The sequence below is a fragment of the Gorilla gorilla genome, chromosome 7 (assembly GCF_029281585.2).
Source record: "Gorilla gorilla gorilla isolate KB3781 chromosome 7, NHGRI_mGorGor1-v2.1_pri, whole genome shotgun sequence".
Lineage (NCBI taxonomy): Eukaryota > Metazoa > Chordata > Mammalia > Primates > Hominidae > Gorilla > Gorilla gorilla.
In genome coordinates this window covers 144,287,056-144,309,697 of record NC_073231.2, presented here as the reverse complement: position 1 = coordinate 144,309,697, position 22,642 = coordinate 144,287,056, and the positions used below count along the sequence as shown (strand labels likewise).

At 41.9% G+C, this 22,642-nt stretch overlaps 1 protein-coding gene across 3 annotated transcripts in view; it reads left to right on the top strand.

Moving 5' to 3' along the window:
• FAM135B (family with sequence similarity 135 member B) overlaps positions 1 to 22,642 on the top strand; it is a 364,542-nt gene that overhangs the window by 6,281 nt on the left and 335,619 nt on the right. Inside the window, exon 1 of one of the 3 annotated variants that reach the window (XM_063709529.1) lies at positions 13,874 to 14,066. The exons of 1 other annotated variant lie outside the window; for it this stretch is intronic. The gene's annotated coding sequence lies outside the window, so the exon portion shown is untranslated. Of the gene's footprint in view, positions 1 to 13,873; positions 14,067 to 22,642 lie in introns of those variants that run through there. One more of the 3 variants, XM_063709528.1, reaches the window with a different exon arrangement.

The following is a 22,642-nucleotide window of genomic DNA, read 5'->3' as shown; positions in this document are numbered from 1 at the left end:
TTTCTTATGAAACATTTCTTGGGACACAGAAAACTATAAATTTATTGTTAGAGGGGTCTCCAGCTAGACACTGGAGGGTGTGGGCCTGGTTGAGTTCTGCTGTTCACTTTCTTTGTCACTTTAGACATATTGTTTCCACCCCATTCTTTAAAGTCTTGCCCTATATTTTAATCGATGATATAGCTTTTGTTGTTGGGCTTTGTGATATAGGAAATATTTTTCTTTTCTTGTCTTTCTTTTTTTTTTTTTTTTTGAGAGAGAGTTTCGCTCTTGTCGCCCAGGCTGGGAGTGCAATGGCACGATCTCGGCTCACTGCAACCTCCACTTCCTGGGTTGAAGCAATTCTCCTGCCTCAGCCTCCCAAGTAGCTGGGATTACAGGCATGTGCCACCATGCCCAGCTAATTTTGATTTTTAGTAGAGACAGAGTTTCACCATGTTGGTCAGGCTGGTCTTGAACTCTTGACCTCAAGTGATCCACCCGCCTCGGTCCCCCAAATTGCTGGGATTACAGGCATGATCCACCACGCCTGGCCTATTTTTCTTTCTCTTCTGGAGTTTTTTCTTTAATTTCATTATATTTAGCAGACGTTGAAGTGACGTCATATTCTCTAAGTCTTCAGTTACTTAGAATAACTGTAACTTACAGTCTTTAGTTTTCAGTTATTGGGGGGAAGATGGGCAAGGAGAGTGAAGAGAAGAGGTGAGTGTCATCCCAGGTAGCTGGAGGGAGGTAGTGGTGGGATGAACTCTTTGCATATGGGTAATCTAGAGGCAGAGTGGTGTAGGCTTCCTTTGTGGGAGTGTCTTCCTGGTGCAGCTCTTTCGACAGGAAGTTCCTGTGGTGGAAGTTCTCTTGCTAGGATGGCAGATAAGGCCCTTATCCACCCGTCTGTCTGTCTGAGCATGGCTCACTCTGTTTTCCCAACCAGGCACGCCCTCTTCCATGTCTCCAGGGCTAGGCTCACTTTCCTGATGGGCCCTGCAGGTCCCTGTGTTCCTCTCCAACACTCAGTGCAACCCTGTGGCTTGACCTTCTCAGTCTGTAGCTTTCTTGTCTAGATCTTGAGTCCCTCCTAGACTCTGTACTTATGAGATTAAGAACTGGGTTTTATCTTTTATGTGGAGTCTGGTATCTGAAAGAAAATTGGATCAAAACTTGAATACAGGTACTCTAGGGTTAACTCTGATATGAATTAGCTGTGTTCTTTAAGCAGGAACTTAACCTCCCTGGAGTTCTTTTCCCAATTGTGAAATGAAGGCAGTCAACACAAATTTTATTTCCGAAGTGCCTATTATGCCCCATCCTCTGTTATAGAAGCTTGAAGGGGGCCAAGATAAAGAAGATAATGTTTATATGCTTAAGAAGTTTATAACTTTTAAAGAAGACAAACAAGTAGAGAAGCAGTTATAATATACAGTGGCAAAGCTATGATAGAGATAAGACCTGAGAGCAGAGAAGGACACCTAACCCCACTTGGGAATGTCACGAGGGGCTTCCTGGAGGAAGAGGTATCGAATATGAGACATGAATGGAAAGTAGGAGTTACATAGATAAACGTGGGATAAGGAGTCGGGGGAGCTGTTTCACATAGAAGAAAGCCAGGGTAGACAGCAGGGGTTGAGAGAGTATTGCAGGAAGTAGGATGTGTGGGCTCAGAGAGAGTGTGGGTGAAGAACTTGAGACGGGTGGGAAGCTAAAAGGCTGGAGAGGTGAGTAGAGGCTGGGTGTGCAGGCCCTTGGACACTTTGTGAATGGATTTATTCTTTATCTGGAACCTAATGGGAGGGGTGGAAAGATCTTAAACTGGGAGATGACAGATACAAACATGCATTTTGGAATGGTCCATTCTGGTTGCAATATAAAGAATGCATTGGAGAAAAGTAAATTAGACAGGAGGCATGGAGACTGGGTGGGAGTCTATTTCAGGAAATTTAGGGTACCTAGACATAAAGATGGCCCAAACCTAGGTTAAGGTAATAGAGACAGAGACACGAGGACCAACTTGAGAAATATTCAGTCAGTAGAATCTTGACATACAGGGTCCAAGAGTGAAGAATACCTCTGCTCCAGGACGATGCTCCATTTTCTGACCTAGTCTGATGGATTGGTTTTGCTGCTGTTCACTGGCCTGGGGACACAGGGGAAAGAACAGGTTTTCAGGAGGAAATGATGAGTTCTGTTTTGAATGCGTGGAGTTTCAGGTCTCTGATGACATCCATATACATTTTAGGCAATATCAACCAAACTCAGAAAAGAGTTTGGTGGAATACACAGACTTAGGGAATCCTCAGCACATAGATGATAATTGAGAACCTGGAAGTGGCAGTGATTGGCTAGGAGAAGTATAGAGGAAGCAAAGGTGTTCCTTTAGGCCCACAAGGTCTACACTACTGCTCATTCAAAAAATCAAACAAACGCCGGGCGTGATGGCTCACGCCTGTAATCCCAGTACTTTGGGAGGCTGAGGCGGGCTGATCACCAGGTCAGGACCTCGAGACCATACTGGCCAACATGGTGAAACCCCATCTCTACGAAAAATACGAAAATTAGCTGGGTGTGGTGGTGCGTGCCTGTAGTCCCAGCTACTTGGGAAGCTGAGGCAGGAAAATTGCTTGAACCTGGGAGGCGAAGGTTGCAGTGAGCCGAGATTGCGCCACTGCACTCCAGCCTGGCGACAGAGCGAGACTCCCTCTCACAAACAACAAACAAACAAAAATCAAACAAAAACACTCACACACAAAAAAGAACAAACAAAAACACACACTATCTGGCTTCCTCTGGCCTTAGGGATGTTTCCTTTTGTGTCTACACTGCTGGTTGGGACAGATCATCCCCTGATGTTCCTGTGGCTCACTCCCTTTCCTCACCTACGTCCCCTCTTTGTAGTGATCTCTCTGGACAACCCTAGTTAAATAACCCCGTGTAGTCTCTAGCCACCGAGCTTGCTTTTTTTTTTTTCCTCAAAGGAATTCATTATCATATCATTATCTGAAATAGTAGAGATGCATCGGTTTATTTGTTTTCTATTATCTCCTCTGCAAGATGTGACCTCCCACGGTGCAAGGACTTTGCCATACTCATAGCTGCACAAAACCCTTAGAATAGTTCCTGACACCCATTTAGCGTGCAATAAATGTTTGTCAAAAAATAGAAGGATACATGCAGAAATCATCAATAATAAAATAATACTTTTTACATTTAAAAAGTAATAACTGCAGCCCTATTTAAGCACCATTTACAGTTCCTGGGTCAGAAGGTGGCCTTCCAGTTCAGGGGCACCTTGTAGGCTGGTTGCTTGCTGCTGGACACCTGCCCCCCAGGGATGACCTCCCCTGTCCATCTCCTCAGATGACACTGACAGGCATCTTTTTTGTTGTTTTTTTTGAGAGAGAGTCTCACTCTGTCTCCAAGGCTGGAGTGCAGTGGTGTGATCTCAGCTCACTGCAACCTCTGCCTCCCGGGTTCAAGCGATTCTCCTGCCTCGGCCTCCCCAGTAGCTGGGATTCCAGGTGCCCACCACCACGCCTGGCTAATTTTTTGTATTTTTAGTTAGATAAGGGATTTCCCCTTGTTGGCGAGGCTGGTCTTGAACTCCTGACCTCAAATGATCCGCCCACCTTGGCCTCCCAAAGTGCTGGGATTATGGGCATGAGCCCCTGTGCCTGGCTGACAAGTGACAAGTGTGTTTTAAACTTCAGTTGAAACAGAAAAGAAGTACCACCCCTGCCCAGCCCCTGCCCCGCCCCCCCCGCACACACACCTGGGGCTTGAATGAGAGTAGTTTGAGGAATGCAGTGGACAGCTCCCACCCACCATGCTGCTGTGAATGCACAGGTGGGTGCTGGGACATTTACTGGGAAACAGCTCTGCTTGAGACATTAAGCATCAGATGTAAGTACAGCACCCCACTGTTCTGCTTAATCCAGAGATAAAAGCAATGTTTTCTTAGACAATTGTTCTTAACCTTAATTATGTCCAGGATCACTTTGAGCATCTGATAAAATTTATAGCCACTCTTCTCAGAAAAAAGAAAAAGTAGTCCTATGGGGGCTAGGGGGAAGGTATGGATCTCCTAAAGTCCTCCGTGACCAGCTAAGAATGCCTTTTCTACAAGTGGGATGGGGCTGCTTTGGAGCCTGCAGATGTCCCTGCATGGGCTTCACAAAATGATTGTATTCTCTGGTGAAAACTAAAACAGCAGGTCTTCTGAGTATTAGTGAGACAGGGTCATGTAAATGAAAATCACAACCTTTAGAGTGAGGCAGACTTTGGTTTGAATCCAAGTTCTGATTAGAGTAATCAACTTGTACCATTTTGAGAGGGACTGTTCCAGTTTGAAAACTGGCACATGTATACATATGTAAGAAACCTGCACGTTGTGCACATGTACCCTAGAACTTAAAGTATAATTAAAAAAAACAAAGAAAACTGAAAGTCCTTCATCCCAGGAACCTTCTTGGTCCTAGACAACACAGATGAGTTGGTCACCCTATTTCTGATATTTGTTAGCCAAGGGACCCTGGGCAGTTACTAGGTCTTCGTGGAGAGGTCCTGCTTACTCCACCTTAGGTCAGGTTCCTCAGATGCAGAAACTGAAATGGAGATTCTTGTGCAAGTGATTGGCTGAGCAGGTACCTCCAGTTGAAACCTCAGAGAGAGAGGGAAACAGGATTAGACAAGGGAGAGGACAGCCATGGATATCTAGTCTCAGCCTGATGGCACAGGATGCCCTGGGACACACATGGCCCACACAGTCTTCCTCCTTGAGGCCAGGGCCCAGGCTGTTATCACTGTAGACTCAGCTCTGGCAGCATATCCTCCCAAGTATTTCTGGGAAAAGCAGCTCCTGTCAGCTGTGGGCAATTGTCGGAAGAACAAAGCAACTGCAGGCTGCTAGCAGCCAAAAAATCATCTGGGTGATAGAGTGCCAGCTCAGTAGAGGGGACCAGGTGGATCAGCAGTAGCATCCACTACATTAATGAGTATTTCAATTACAGCCCTCCAGGTCTTCCTTTAAGACACACACATTCCCCAGGGCTCATTCTTTGGGACTCATATCATTCAGCCCTACCACCCTCTGATCCTCTGAAAATGCCTGTGCCCTGAGGGAATGAGTCATGAAATACTGCAAAAATGTCTCCTGAAACTTTGCCATGCTTGGAACCCAAGGAACCCTACGTGGATTTTCATCCCGACTTAGCCACTCCTCCTGCTCGTCTCTTAAAAGCATCTACTGACCAGCAAAAGTGCAACGGGATGCCAGCTACACCAGTACCTTCCAGCCTGGTGGGGTTGCATTAGCTGTTCACACATTACTCTCTGCTCACTGATCATTTTGGTACCTGAAGCTTGGTTTTGTTTACCACCCACTTCTGCAATTACCTAGGAGGCTTTCCAAGTCTAAGTAGGTGACCCCTAAACCATCCTGGATCCCACCTTCTACTCAGATAGCTTTTCTTCTACTGCCCTTAGCCACACACTCACTCACATATCATACTTGTTTTGCATTCCAGATGATCTGTTGAACATGGCCTCGTCTCTTAGCTTGCTTTTTGAGTTTTCCTGCTATTGCTGTTCTTTGATTGCCTGGATTCCTCTGGCCCAGTGATCTCCCCTATTTCCCTCAATTCTTTAGCCCTCTTTTTTATAACTCCCCTCCTTACCCACATGGGTTTCATGGTGTGGAATTTCAGCAGTACTTTTCCCAATAACCTGATTGTAACCTCAGTTTCTCCCTAGGAGATTGAAAGACTTCAATCATGTTGCTTTAACTGTATTAACCTTAGTTCCTTTATCTCTAAAATAATGATAATACACAACCCATGAGGAATTTTTAATAAAATTTACATAAAAATAAAATTAACAGCTTCTATTGTAATACTTGGCACATAGTAGGAGATTAATCAATGTTTATTCTGACTAAAGGCTGATCTGTGTATGTACTTAATATCAACCAAGAGGATGGCGGATTGTCATTCCACTCTGAAAACTGAGGAACCTCGATGCGACTCTTCCTTGAATGGAAACTCTGGATGGGATGGACGAAGGGAATATCATTAGGGAAGACTCTGGGACCTTGTGTGGCTTTGGAAATGGTTATGCCTTAGGGATCTTTGAGGCCATCAACCCATGACAACACTGAGCAATAGCTTATGTTCAGAAGTGTGACAATGAGTCATAAAAGAAAATCGAAATTACAGTCTGTAAACTCAGCTGAAATAAGAGTATAATTTCTAAAATAGGTTACATCAGAAATTACTAAAATTAAATATAAAACTATTTGGTGTTTAAAGGACTTGATATTAGTTATCTGGAAAATTAATTTCTGGAGCACACATCATCTTAGCTGAGGTGTTATTGCAAGGGGAGAGAAGGCAACTGAATTGGTGGCTTTGGTGAAACCTCGTTGATTTTAACTCAGAATATAAAATGCACTGAAGAATAAATTGCATTTTTAGTTTGTTTAAAGGAAATGTATAAAGATAAGATTATCCGTGGAATCTTGTGCCCAAGGTAGAATTCATCAAGCTTGGTATTTTAACAGGCCAGCTTGTGTTGGCCTTTTGGGAGAATAAAATGAATATTAATATAATTGCTTCTGAATAACAGAATGAGATTCTCCCAGGTTTCTTTTTTTTTCTTCCTTTCCCCCACTTCTTTTCAAAAGCATGTGGATGTTGGAGAAAAACAATGATAATAAAACCATTTTTCAGCGACAGATTAACATTGAATTAGGAAGTGGTGTGCGTGAGAGGAAAAGGAAGCTCTTTCTAAGCCCCTACTATGAGCTGTAGACTGTAGAAAGTACTTCCCCAGGTGAAGCTTTTATGTCATCTTCATGCAGGGCCATCATTAGCCCTAAAAAAATAAAAGCCAAGAGGGCAAAATACTGTTCACAGTCACACAGTCAGCCAGAAGCTGACCCCCAAATTTGTTTGATCTCAAAACTTATTCCTTCCCGGCTGCACTGTAGATATCCCCTGTGAAGGGTATTCAAAATTCAGCTATACATCATGAAAGTAAAACAAACCATTTCCCTCTCAGCCAATAAAGAAACCCAAATAAAACCTTAAAATACCCTATTTACTCAAGATTGCTTGCCTTTAGCCACCCAGCTGTGTGAACTTGAGAAAGGACTAGAGCTCCTGTTTAACTTGGAGGAGGGGATTTATTTGAGGATCCGTCATATCAGGTCTGCGTGAAGGGTTGCAGGCACATTTACTTGAAAAAAAACTCATAGAATTAGAATCCTGCTTAGGCTAAAAAAAGATAAAGAAATCCAGAGAAATCTATGTCCTCCCTGCTTACTCAGATGAGCAGTCAAAATATTAGGTGTTCATCCTTTCACTTTATACTTTATTGACTTTCTTGAAACAAACTGGAAAAAAGGAGCATTTACCCAAAATTGCAGATCTGCTCTTTCTTATTTGTATGGCTTCATTCAGTGTCCCCCTAGATATTTTTATTCAAAATTCAGTGATTAATGTATGTGTCAAAACTCCTGGGATGCAAATGTAACGTATAGTGTATACCTAGACTGAAAATCAATATACTGCTTTAAGAGGCATCTCATTCTAAGTTAAAACTGAGACTGGATTGACACCCAGTGGAATGCAATTGAGGCTTGCATAGGGTCACTGCAGGAATGAGCAGTGTGCCCTGAGCTAGAAGTTGTCCTTGCAAGTATTTTTGGGGTCCTGATTATGGCTTCCAGGGGTACAGAGGGTGAGGTACCCCCAAAGAGGGAGCTGGTACATCTATTTATAATTTTAGCACAATATGATATTATTGCCTCTCCTGTCTCTCTCCCTCTCTCTCTGTTACACAGGCACCTGTAAACACATGTACAAACCCCACCTTCATCTGGGCAGCCTCCTCATGGATTCAGATTCACCTCAGTTGCCATCTTTTCTGAAAAGGCATTTCCCACCCCTCTGATGGTTGAATTCATTGTCTTTCTGCTCCCACAGCAGCTCGGCTAAGACCCCAGCTTGGAGGCCTGACAGCCTGTGGGTTGTGTGGTAACACGTCGCTCAAAGCCTCGCTCCTCTCCTGGTTAGCTGTGTTACCCAGGACAGGTTGCTCAGCATCTCTGTACTTCCATTTCTTCATGTGTAAAGTTGGGATAAAAAATAAAATGGTGCCTCCTTCAAATTTTTGTTAGGATTAAAGAACAAACACAAGAAGAAATGTGGTTAGAAATGTGACCCATAGCAAGACTCAAGAAATGTTAACTTTTGCACTTTAAGCATTGATTTAAGTCCATCTCTGTTTCTTATTTGAGACAGTGAGATTTTTTTTTCAAATTTTAAATTCATTGTTCCTGAAATATAGTCTCTTCCATTTATTAAAGCAAAATTCATTGAGGCACCTAAGTCTAGGTACTATATTGGCACAGGTTTTGTAGAAAAATGTGGCTTATGGAGTCATTAAATGAATTCTTGGGTAGATGGATGGATGGGTGCATGGGTGGGTGGATGGAAGCTAAAATAGTTTAACAACTTTTTTTTCTAAAAATGTGGGTATCTCAAAGTACTACTCCATGGTGAAAATGTAAAATGAAGAGACCCAATGTGAGTAGATAGGAACACTGGCTCTGAAGCCAGAAAACTGGGTTTAATCCTAACTTTGCTACTGGTATTGGTCAAGTTTGTTAATTAATCTGAGCATAAATCCTTTCATCAAACAATGCAAGAACAATATGTCTACCTAATGGAATATTTTGAGGATTAAATGAGTTAATATATGAAAAACATTTAAACAGTGACTGGCATACTATATATAAACACTAGGAAGTGTAAGCTACTATTACTAGGTAGGACCTGGGATTGACTACAAAACTTGCAGGGCCAGCTGCAAAATGAAGAGGTGGAGCTCATTGTTAAAAATTATTATTAATATCAAGATGGTAACAACAGAGCAATTAACCGAAGGGAGGGTTCTTCTAAGCATGGTATGGGATCCTCTGTGACTACATAGGGCATGCACTCATAAAGTCAACCCTGGTAGGATGCTCATTTCCCTAAATTACAGAGTCTGACAGAGACTACAGGCATCTTCTGAGCAGGCTCTTGATGGCCCTTGTGGCCACGTACTTCAACACACTCTTCCCTATTTCCCTCTTCCCTACACTTCCTCATCCCATGCAGATACCCTATGGACCTTGTTGTTTCCCACATCTTTGGAAACCAGCAAGGTGTCACTCCTGCACAGCCTACACTCATGCCGCCTCTGCTGAAGTGGCACTTCCTTTCCATCCTCCCTCTATAGTCTGGGAATCTCTTTTGCATCTTTCAGCTGAAGCTTGGGCATGATGTGGAATGGACTCCTCTGCCCTATGTGCTGACAATGTAGCCCATACACTAATGTCCATCTCTGAACTGAACAATTTCACACCCTCCTTCTCCAGATGGTGAACTCCTCCAGGGGAGGCCATTGACTTATTTATTTTGTACTCCCATCTAATGCCTGACTATTCCAATCATTTCTTCTAAAGTTAGGTCTGGCCTTGGCACTGTTAGATGCACAAACTCATGGTAAAATCTTGGTTTCTGGAGCTGGTCTTATAGGACAATTCCCTGAAGAGGCTGGGAGAGACCAGTTGCTGGGAGAGACCAGTTGAACAGACACTGGATCTGATGGGACAGAGGCAGGAGCAAGTGGAAAGTGAAAATGATAGAGTGGAGGAGCTGTCATTCAAGCGAGAATAAAGCAATAAAGCATGACCAAAGGCTGGCTGTGTTACAGCCGCATAACTGGGGCAGGCAGTGTGGAAGCCAGCCTTGAAGGGCTAGACTCCCAGGACTATGCTAAAACATACCCAGTTCAATCACTGTCCACCTAAGGGAATGGTGCAGCCATCGGTGCTTTCACAAAAGCCTGCTCCACTGGCGTTAGCTCAGACCCACTCTCTGCCCTGCTATGCTCAGCTGTAATATGCAAGCTAATTGACCTGAAGGATGCAAACAGAGCATTTGAATTCAAAAAATCCTGTTCCAGTTTCAACTGTGCCACTCACTAGCTCTGATTTGGAAAACATTTAACTTCTCTGAATCTGTTTTCTTATCTGTAAAATGGAGATAACAAGACTATTTTTGTCCTAGGTGGCCTGGATGATTGACTGATGTAACCACTGCATACACAGACTTAACAAAGTGCCTGATACCATGTGACATAATTGAGAAAGAATATTTATTTTATTAGTAAATGAAATTTAATCAAGTCTATAGCATGTGCCAAGTATCATCCTGTGTGCTGCGGATGCTGTTGAGAGCAAGGCAGGCATGGTCTCTATCTCCTCAAACTTAAATTCTTTTAACAGGGAGAGTAGGGAGAAGTCAGAGGTAACAGACAGTAGTTTCTTTCTCTTTTCCCTTCTAAACAATGTGTTCAAACACATGTTCATTCAACAGACAAGGGTTTTCTCCTGTAATCTTAACAACAGTTTTATCAGATGAAAGCATTCTTACTGGTCTCTTTTCACAAATGAAGATTCTGAAGCTCAGAGAGTTGAGTGCCCTGCCAAGAGTCACAAAGATGATCAGTCTCAGAACCCAAATTCCAACTTAGAGGCATCTGATTCCAAAGCTGTTTCAGAAGGCTAACTTGTTAAATAGAGACGGACTCACAGTCCTGCAGAGCAATCAGTGCAAACTAGGACAAGTTGACTTGCTTCTCAAAATGACGAGAGATGCAGAGATCATCCTAGTGTTGTTTCATTTTGGCTTTCTTCCATTAGGAAATATTTTCTCTTTCCTTTGAATTTGTTTCTTCCACTGAACCTCTCTCATTTTTTCCTATTTCTCTCATATATTCTTTATTTCTCTTTTAGTAGAGATACTTATTTAGATTAAAAAAAGTCCTATTTGAGTGTGGACAACTTGAATATTGAGCCTATTTCACAGTCTGTCTTTCTCCACAGGGCTTCCACACCATAGCTGCACAATAAATGTTTATATAATTCTGCCATTAGGATTTTATTATACAACCTGACGACAACAGCCTACAGAAACAGAGCGATCCCATCATGTCAAGGTAATGATGTTTTGGAACCAGATAGATCAAAATAACTAACTTTGAGGTTTCCCCTGAGCTACTAGCACAGGCTGAGAGCTAGTCTCCAAGCTAGGCTCTCCTGAGCTGAGCACTAGTTATAAATGGCTGCTCACTTCTCTCCAGCCCTCTCTTGTCCCAGGGAGTCCCCATGGAATTCACATGAGGAAATTAAATTGTTAAGAATGGTGGAGCCAGTGCTCAACTCCCAGAGGCTCATGGACATCCAGATCCAATGAATGACCGTGTTGTTTAGCTGTGTTTGTTACTGACCCAGTCCTGCCAGCACAGTTGGCACCACTGAGAACCTCCCTGCAAAGTGGCAGCCCCAGGGCCTCACTGTGCTCAGAAACAGAGTGTCTCAATGAGGAATTGAGCCTCCCTGATGGGGTAAGCCTTGGGGGATAAACATCAGGAGGTATTTTTGTGGGAAAATTCGGTGCACAGGGATATCATTTGATTTTTGTGTCCTTTTGTATTGAGATGTTAGAGCTCTGTGTAATTTAGAAGCAAGAACAAAAGACCTAAATTTTGTTTCATTTATTTATCCAAAAAATATTAATAAGCACCTACTATAGTCCAAGTCCAGTGCTGAGGATACAAAGATACAATCATCATCATCATCCCCAAAACTAATATTTGTTGAATTTATTTTAGCAGGCATTATGTTAAGCACTTTGCATGCATTATCTATTTAATCCATAGGGTGCCCAATATCATACACAGGGCTGTATGATATTGTGATATAAGAAATATAAATTTTTATTTTAGTCCTCAGTTATGGACACAGAGCTCCTAAAACCTTTATAATTTCCTAAGTGGTAAGAGCGATAAAGATGAAAGTAGCAACTTTTGTGATTCATAACAAGCCTCTATCAACATTGTCTGAATTGGTATCAGTGGCGTGACTTTTGGAAAGCCCCTAGACGGGGGGAGTGGGGGCTGGTTGCCAAGGGGATCAACCATGTGATTAGAGGGTTGGAACTGCCAGACCCCCGACCTCCCAACCTCCAGGATGGGGTGAGGAGAGGGGCTGGAGACTGAATTTATTACCAATGTCAATGATTTGTTCAATCATATCTACATAGTGAAACTGTCATAAAAACCCACATGGACAGGGTTCAGAGGGCTCCCTGGTTGGTGAACACATGGAAGTGCTGAGAGGGTGGCTGCCTGGAGAGGGCATGGAAGTTCCACACCCCTTTCCATACCTGGCCTGATGTATCTTTTCTTTTCAGTGCTTTTTGAGTTGCATCCTTCGTTATAAAGTGATACATGTAAGTAGATGTTCTCCTGAGTTTTGCCAGCTGTTCTAAGAAATCATTACACTTGATGAGGAGGTTGTGGGAACCTGTGACATAGAGCTGGTCAGTCAGAGGTACAGATGACAACTGGACTTTCCATTGGCATCTGAAGTTAGGGGTCTGAGCCCTTAACCTGCAGGGTCTGCACTGACCCCAGGCGGTTAGTGTCAGAATTGCTCAGTGTGCAAAACCAACACATCTGCCGGCAGAAATGTTTTCTCTGTGAGCGTATTGAAAAATGGTTTGTTTTTCCCCTCCTTATGGGAAATGTCTTTTCATGTCTTCCTCAACACTCACCCAAGGGCAAGGCCCTTATTATTTGTAGCATTATATCCCTAGGGTTGTCTTATGTGGCTAACCTAGTGCCATCCCAATTTTATCCGTAGAGTTAGAGTTCAGGGTCACCACTTTGGTAGGTAGAGCCAGTGTATTTAGAAGCACCCTTCAATGCTATGTTGAATGCCTGATAAGGCAGAATCACTGCTCTCTGTGGTTTCAAGTTCTGGTGGAGAAGGGAGATGATAAAACAAATAATTTGAAAGTTATTTATTAATTGCTGCGACAAAAGCAACCATAGGGTGCTCTCTGGAAGTTCAGGGGAATGAGGGACTATGGAATCAAGGAAGGCTTTAAAGAGGAGGTAATATGCACCCCCATGTTGATAGGTCAGTTGGATACTTTCAGGTAAAGCTCATGGGGAAAAAGGCTTTCCAAGGACAGAGAAGAACCTTTGCAAAGACAAGGACCTTTAGCAAAAGACAGGGTTTTCAGGGGCACTTGTTAACACTTTTAGAATGACTAGGGCTCAGAGAGCATGTGCGACTAGTAGTGGCAGGAGGTGGGACTAATAAGGTATACAGACCCTGAGATGCAGGGAGTGTCGGGGGATGGGTTGGGATTTCATCTTGTTTTGGGGGAAGAAATTATGTGTAGTTTTCTTCCAGTTAACATGGGGTTCCGCTGAAATAACAAAAACCTCACGACATGGCTTATCCAAATAGAGTTTTATTTTTCTCGTGCAACAACAGATCTGGCTCATGCTGCTACTTGTGGGAAGTCGTCAAGAACCCAGGCTTCCCAGGATCTCTTCTCTGACATCTTTACTGTGTGTCTGTCTTTTTCTGGTTCATGACCATGAGATCTCTGCTCTATAATCAGACATGATGTCCATATTTCTGATATATAGGAAGCAGGAAGGGTGAAGAGCAAAAGCATATGTCAGCAAAGTTTATCTCTTTGAATCAGGACAAAGTATCTTTCTCCTAATTCCATTCACTAGACTTTCACTAACATCTTCTCAGACTGAACTGGCCCTTATGGCCACCACTGACCAAAAGGGCATCTGAGGAAGTGCCTGTCTGGGTATAGGTGTCAGTTAATATCACCATTCTGTTTAGTGAGAAAAGGAGGATAGATTTTGGCTAAGAAACTAGTAGTGCCTGCTAGCGTGAGTGACAGGATCAGCTTACATTTACAAAAAATGGGATTGTCAGCCATCAAAGGTTACCATGACCTTGTAGCCATGACGATCAAGCAGCTCATAATGAGGCAACAGATAAACAAATAGATGATGAAAACGTAGGGTAAGAGGGATCTGTGGTGATTTGGGAGCCAAAGGAAGGAGCTCTTCACCCAGTGTGGGGTATGGTTTGGGAAGGTATCCCTAGAGAAGGTGACTCTGCGGCTGAGCTTGAAGGAAGAGAATTGGTAGGTGACAAAGAAGAGGTAAGGACATGCAAGAAAGCTCAGGGAAAAGAGATTACATGATCCTGGCTGGCAAATGTAAATAGTTTGTTCTATTGGAGAAGGGTAAAAGGGGAGTGGGTTCTTCTTAGTCTCAACTAGACACATAGGACAACCATTGGTGACACTTGACATCTGCCAACTCAGGAATCACAGGTGTTCCTCATTAGCAAGAGCCTTTGCAGCAGCTACATGGCAAATAGCTCAGATGCAAGGAAGAACGATGTATATTGGATGGTTCAGGTTCCACATGGCTTAAAAGTCTCATGCCTTTCAGGAACCATTTCTCTCTCACAAGAACTCCATAGGCATTGCTTCTTGGTTCTTGGCTTCTTCTCTCACGCTAACTATAGGAGTCTCCATAATCGGGAAAACCCAAAGTAAGGAATCTTCCTCAGGTATCTATAGTTATCCCAGTCCAGCTCCAGTCCTCTTAACAACAGGGGTCATTTTACAAGAAGCAGTACTGTTTTGTTTAAGTGATATATCTGTTTCCAGGAAAACAGCTTAGAAAATTTATCCAGTGGTCAGATTCTTAATGCACAAGGGGAAAAAAATGCTAACTGTTTGCCCAGAGCCCTTTAATTTATAGGCTAGGCTATGAAAAGCGTGAAAGGGTTTTCTGAAAGTGGGTTATACTGACTATATTTTTTATTTAAAAATTATTCCTGAGTTCTGCAGGAGATTGATTCAACAGGTTCATGATGGGTTCATATGGCTAGATGAAAGGCTATTTTGTGTTTATTTCCTTTTCTGTTTTTAATCGACTTAATTTTTTAGAGCAGTTTTCAGTTCACAGTAAAATTGAAAAAAAAATAGAGAGATACCCCACATCCACCATCCCCATACATGCACAGCCCCTCATCAGCATCCACCTCACCGTGGTTCATTTCTTATAATTAATGGACCTACATTGACAAATCATTATCACCCCAAATCCATGGTTTACATCAGGGTTCACTTTGGTGTTGCACATTCTGTTGGTTTTGATAAATGTTTAATGATATGTTTCCACAATTGTAGTATCATGCAGAATAGTTTCACTGCTCTAAAAATCTTGTCCTCTGCCTTTTCATTTTTCAATCTCCCCAGACCCTTGGCAACCACTGATCATTTTACTGTCTTCATGGTTTTGCTTTTTCCAAAATATTATATAGTTAGAATCATACAGTATGTATCCTTTTCCTGTTGGCTTATTTCACTTAGTAATATACTTGTAAGTTTCTTCCATGTCTTTCCATGGCTCCATAGCTTATTTCTTTTCAGTGCTGAATAACATTTCATCATCTAGATGTACCATAGTTTATTTATCCACTCTCCCACTGAAGGACATATTGGTTGCTTCCAAGTTTTGACAGTTATGAATAAAGCTACTATAAACATTCATATGCAGATTTTTGTGTGGACATAAATTCTCAGCTAACTGGGTAAATGCAAAGGGCATGATTGCTGGATTGTAAGGTAGGAGTATGTTTAGTTTTGTAAGAAACAACCAATTTATTATGCACCATTTTGCATTTCCACCAGCAATAAAAACATGTCTGTTGTTCCACATCCTCACCAGCATTTTGTGTTGCCAGTGTTTTGTTTTCAAGGTAAGAAAGTACCTATACCACCAATGAGGTAAGAATTAGTGAGGTCCTGAACTAAGGCAGAGACAGCGGATATTGAATAACTAAATTCTAGAAATATTGCTGATTTAGAATTGACAGATCGTGGTGGTAGATTGACCTTGGGTGTTGAATCTTGGCTGACTCTGAGGTTTTGGGTTTGATGACAAGATGGTAGATGGTAGTGATGCTACTTGCAGACATGGGAGAATGGAGGACAAAAACTGAAGTTTTGAGAGCTGGCAATATGGTGCCTCATTAAGAGCTCTCTATAGTCTGTGGCTTTGGGCGACGTCTGGGTTGGAAGTAGAAATTCAGGGGTTATTGATGTGAAGATTGTAGCTGAATTCATGAGATCTGATGTGACTCCCCAGTTAGAGCATTTCCTGTAGAAAGATAAAAGAAAGGGCAGGAGACAGAATTGTGGGTGGTGTGAAAACCAACTTGCAAGGGGTCAGGGAGAAAGAAGAGCCTGCAGAAACCAACAGAGTCTTGCACAAAGTTTGGTGCCTCAGTTAATAGATGCTGACTTGAACTACCCAGCTATTTCTGTCTCCCTGTTATCCTTAGCAAATATAAGCTATGACTTTCAAACTGTATATTTTTCACTAACCTAGAAGCAAAAAACAGCAAATGTTACAAAACTTGGTAACAGCACAAGGTTTTGCCCCAAAGTGAGTGATACTGAGAATGCGTGTCACAGACAGGTCTGGAAAAGCATCCTGCAAGAGGCTGACAATGAACCGGGTTGTTAAGGATTAGTAGTATGTGAATTACTTTATTCATTTACTGCTGGCAAATACTTCCTGGTGCTTACTCTGGGATGGTTGCTGTTCAGCACATTGGGAATAGAGAGGGAAGAGTCCAGACCGAACCTTCATTCCCCCAGATTCTCAGCCCTAGTGGAAGGAGTCAAACAGTACATAAATATTTACAAAATATAACAGAAAGTAAAATGCATAATGCAGTAAAGTACAACAAGGGAAGAGGAGGCAGAGAAGTGCTGCTTTAGTTAAGAGTCATTGGTTGAGCAAAGACCCAAATAAAGTTAGGATTTGAGCTGTGTGACTGTGTGTAGGAAAGGCATTCAATTCAAAGGAAAGGAGACCGGGGGATTCTCAGGATGACAACTTCAATTCTTCACAGTAAAATCGTACCTATGTCCCCAACAAGCTTGCATCTTTTATACCTGGAATAACACAGAAATAAAACTGGCATGAGGGAGGAAGTTATGATTGATCTCTACTATGTGCTGGTGTTTATACTGAACTCTTGACCTTTTCTCACTTGTTCCTTACAAACATGTATCATAAGTCGTGCTGTTACTCTCATATTGCAGGAGAGAAACTGAGGCTCAGAGAGTACATAATTTGCCCTAGGTTCCACCGTTAATGGCCGGTAGAACTGGAATGTTCATGGGGGTCTGTCTGGCCTCAACATCCTTACTTTTTGTTCATCCATCTATGGTATCCTCCACAAATGACTCAGGCGACACTCCCGACTGACAAATTTAAACTCGCTGCACTGCAAGGAAGGAACTAGGGCTATAATTGTTTTCTGTTGACTAGCTGACTCTACAATGGTTTTGCAAACCTCAGATAGAATCACTGAATCTATTTAAAGTTCTGCCTGAGACACGTTGATATAGTCAAATGAACGATGGAATGCTGATCTTTATGTGGTGTGCATAACAAACAAATGTATCCCAAGGCACTCACTTGTAGTGCCAAGGTCCCCAAGGATGGCTTCTGTTTATAGTTTTATGCACACTTATACAATGCTTGGACTGAATTAAAACAATAAAATTATGATTGAAAAGTCTCTCTCTCTCTCTCTCTCTGTCTCTCATGTGAGTGGATAAAAAATTAAACATGATTATCAATAAGTCACGAACAATTCTGTTCTTATTTGTTTTCACTATTGTATCTTAAAGCTGCTGGTGACTGGGCTGATCTCCTGATTGTTTAGCGAATTACCAGTGCATTATTCTCATTGGCAATCAATAGCTGTCTTTAGCATCTAGAGAGCCTTTAGGAAATTGCTTTTCAGGATGAGGATATTAGGCTGAATCTGGTTGGAGCAATGGCTTTTACTGCTTGGGATATTGTTTCTATTACAAAAACTACCATCTTTTAGAAGTTAGGAAGGAAATGGCTGTATGAGTTTAGAATTCTCTAAGGTATATATTTCCGTGTTATAGGAAGATGGGATCTATGTGGGAAGGAGTAGGATGAGAGATTGGAGAAGCAGCAGGGACTTTATCCCCTTATACAGGAGGGTTGTGTAAAGCATTCTAAGGATGCTGGGCTTGATTCTGTAGGCACCACGGACTCTTGAAGGATTTTTAAGTAAGGGAATGCTATGAGAAGACTTTAGATTTTTGTGAATTATTCTAGGGCAACGAGGGTGTGGCTGTCTGTTGGGTCAGGCTAGACATTAGGTCAGCATGTTTTATTCTTAGTGCTCACTTTGAGGTTCTCCTACTAGATCCTGCTTTCTCTCATTATTAATGCAAGGCCTTAAGTCGTCACGAGAAAAGCAGATCACATGATCACAGTCTAATGTGGAACAAAAGGTGGAAATGGTTTGAGTTGAGAAGAAATAATTCATCTCAGTTTATTCCTATTTTTCCAGAATGTAATAATTCATATCAATGACTGTGCTTCTGACTAGAATTCCCAATATCCACGTGCTCTATCATGGATGTGCAGGACTTATATGTGACCTCCAGATAAAATGTGCTCCATTTGTGATAAAACTCGTAGGTGGGAATTGAACAATGAGATCACATGGACACAGGAAGGGGAATATCACACTCTGGGGACTGTTGTGGGGTGGGGGGAGGGGGGAGGGATAGCATTGGGAGATATACCTAATGCTAGATGACGAGTTAGTGGGTGCAGTGCACCAGCATGGCACATGTATACATATGTAACTAACCTGCACAATGTGCACATGTACCCTAAAACTTAAAGTATAATAATAATAAAAAAAACAAAACGTGCATTCTTGGTCTTGAGGGGAGACATCAGGTGGTGTCAATCAATGCATCTGCGTTAACAGACCAATCAGCAGGGACAAATCATGATACCTGCATCTACTAGCGCTCGGTCTTGAGTCCTTCTAAACGTGGGACTCCCATCGCTGAGGCTGTCAGGCTGCCAGTGGAAACAACATGCACGTTGTGGAAAGTTGCCAATTGAAATCCATAGTCTCTAAAACTTAACTCAGTTCTTAACATTGCTGGACAACCCTTTAACACCTCCTTCCTCTACTCTTTATCTTCCACTTTTTCTCCTTCTGCTCTTTCTCTACTGGAATTTGAGTTGTTCAGAATCTTCCAAATTATACCCTCCTTCCGTTGTCTACCTCCCACCACGTGTGCTCAGACCTGACAGGAGACCCACTTTACTTCCTGCACTAGGGAAACAAAATGAAACCAGAACAGCGCAGGGACTGTCCCTACGTAATCTCCCTGTACTCCTGCATACCACTTCATTTGTATGCGGCTCTTCCTGGAAAGAATGGGCCTCTTTCTAAGGCCAGATCCTCCCTACTCCCTCCTGTTCTGGATCTCAGCCTCCTTCTCTTCTTCAAGGAACTTGTTCCCTGTGATATTCCTTCTTACTTCAGAATGGTCAACCTCTTCCTCTCTTCTAGCCCCAGTTCATTAGCTCATTAACATATACATATTGTAGAAATTTCTCTCTCTTATCAAACCACATGGCCATCCCTACATTCCCCCTCAACACACACTGTGTCCCCTCCTGTCTCTGTCCTCTCTCTCGGTCCTGCACACCCAGTCTTGACAAGGTTGTCTCAACTTGTTGTCCTCATTTTCTCATTTATTCTTTTCCCACTGAACATGCCCTTTTGCAAATCACCAGTCTTCTAATTGCCAGTTTCACTGGAAACATTTCACTCTTTAGATCTTTGGAAGGATGCCCCTTTGCATGGTGACCAAGTTGACCATGTCTTCCTTTTGTGAATCATTTCTCTTCACTATTTTTTTTCCTTGATTTCATTCTTTCCTCAATTTCCTCCTACCTGTCATATAATACTTGTTTTCATTGTGGTGTACGTTATCTCTAATTCTTTGCTTACTCCTTAAATGCTAAGTTCTTCTCTGGTATATACTTTCATCCTTTGATGTTTTTATGGTAAATGCAAATCCCAGGTGTTCTTATCTACTTCAAAGGTTTAAATTACCATAGGTTTCTCACTTTTAAATTGTGCTTGCATTTCTATAAATCCATGCATCCTGCTGGATTTCTTTGGGAGTGCATTTCAAAGCACCTTAAACTCAACAAGTTCCAAACTTACTTCTACAATCTGTCCTTCTTTGAGGTTCCTGTCTCAGTGGGTAAATGGTACTTTTGTCCATCTGTTTCCCTAAGCCAGAAGCAAAAGTCATCGTTTCCATATATGCCTGTGTCACCATCCTATCACCTGTCCATCTCTGTCCTTCTAATCTTCCTCCATCTTCATCCTTCCCTCAATGACCCTCGTGAGGCCACCATCATCTCTCAGCTCTATTGCAGTCATATTCTCTTAATGATTTCCTCATGTATGCCAGCCACACTCTGCCCCAAATGTGTGGTGCGTTTGATATTCTCAGAATGGAGATGAGATCCTGCTCCTCTCACCTTTCCCTAGGAACCCCACAAGGCTTTGCAGTTTCATGAAGACTAAGAGCATACATTTCAGCATTGTCTGTGTGCATGATAACTTGTGGCCAGCCACACTCTGCCCCAAATCTGTGGTGCATTTGATATTCTCAGAATGGAGATGATATCCTGCCCCTCTCACCTTTCTCTAGGAATCCCACAAGGCTTTGCAATTTCATGAAGACTAAGAGCGTACATTTCAGCATTGTCTGTGTGCATGATAACATGTTTACCTCTCAGCCCCACACAGTGCTTTCCCAAAACAGTGGCTTCCAGAGTGAGAGGCATGTATTTCAGGGAATGTTTAAGACAGTTCATTGGAGCACACAGAGAAAATGCTAGAACTTTCCTTTATATTGGTTTTGTAGTTATAAAATAAGTGAGAAATTGGGCTCTTTAATATTTATATTCTGCATGATTTCAGTACCCTTGCCTGTCTACTTGTCAGACGTCACATGTAGTGTGACCAGTGTCTTGAGGGAAGGGGGACTCCTAACAAAGCAAGTTGGAGTGATGTCCTCACTTGTCCTTTCAAATCCAGCTTTATTGTGACAATGCATTGTCTCTAGTACCCAGTTGTGTAGATTTGTGGATTATAGTATTTAGTTTTAATTAAACAGCCTTCACAAAATGAACAAGTGACTCTGAAAGATTCTCGCAAGGAAACCGCAGATTGAAGACAATACTGATAATTACACAATGAATAGAAATCAAGTAAAAGCTTTTTTCCAGACACATCACAAGTTAAAAAACAAATTCGATCTAATTATATTTGATAATACATTATAAAAATATCATCCACAAGACCATCTGAACCAGGGCTTTACACTGATTCATAGCCACAGTGAACTCCTGCCTTTAAATATACTGAGACTTAAGATATTATTTAATGTATAAATATAAAATGTACAGAGAATATAATATCTATGTCTGTGTATATGGGTGTATATGGTTTTTATACCCACCTGGTCTCATTGCCTTTCCTGGTGCATTTGTTCCTGCTCTTGTTCCTGGGCTTGTGATTTGTGTTCTAAAATGTTTAGGAGACGTTTCTCTACAGTTTTGTGTTTTCTCCTGTCTTAGGGCTCCTGCCTGAGAGTCAATGCTTCTTTCCACTCATGTCTTTTATATTTCAGTTCAGATATTATACCTTTCAAAGCAGTTTTCCTTAAGTCTTGCATTTATTTCTATAATTATTTTATTACCTCATTCACTAGCCTGCATACTCCACGTTCAGGAGAATGTGTCTGCTTTTGCTAATCTCTGGAATCCAGCCGCTAGCCCACTGGCCACCACACCCAAGGTGTTGAGTTAATAACGAATGAATGAATGGATCAGTGCATACATGTCAGCCGATGTGCTAGTTGCCTTGCATTTATTATTATATTTTCCCAGTTAATGCTGCTAGCTTGAGAATGTACTGAGAGCTCTGTGTTGGGGACTGTAAATGTAAGCCTGTTAAAAAGCCAAAAATAGAATCCCCAGCCCTTCTTCTCCCCAAAATATTAATCCTTAGTTAGGTAGCATTAGCATGACAATTCAGAGAAGTTGTATCTTCTTTCTAATCTTGTATTTGTCCTGCTATGCCACCTGCCTCAAGACATATACAGTTACATAATTAATTGAGGAATCTCTAATATTTCTTGGCAGCAGTCTCTGTAACCATCTCTTGGTATGAGTATAAGCCCATTGTCCAGTTGTAATAGGCGAGCTTAATGCTTTCTGTTTCCCTGATTTTTTTCTTCCTACTTTGCTTCCCTAGTTCCTAAGATGTTACACACACACCCTGCTCCTTTCTCAGGGTCCTCAATCAGCATTGGCTTTATATTAAATTAGTTGTCACCTAAGGCACCTAGGTCTGATCAGAGATGTGCCTAGTCACTAGTTGCCTTGTAAAAAATTATTTGTCTTCTGTTTCCTAGGTCTAATCAATCATGCTAGTTCCTTTTTAACCCTTCATCATCGAGTTCCTTAATCCCAGGAACTTGATTACCTTTCATGTTTTCTTCTTCTTTTCCAGTAACTTTCTTTCTCTCTCTCTTTCTTTCTTTCCTTTCTTTCTGAAACTTTAAAAACTGAAAATTTCAAAATTTTAAGCATTTTTTCCATTACTTTCAAAGGGAAAAACCACAATCCATCCATCCTTCCTTCCCTCCCTCCTTCCTTCCTTCCTTTTTCTTTCTTTCTTTTTCTCTCTCTTTCTCTTTCTGTCTCTGTTTCTCTTTCTTGACAGAATCTTGTTCTGTCGCCCAGGCTGGAGCAC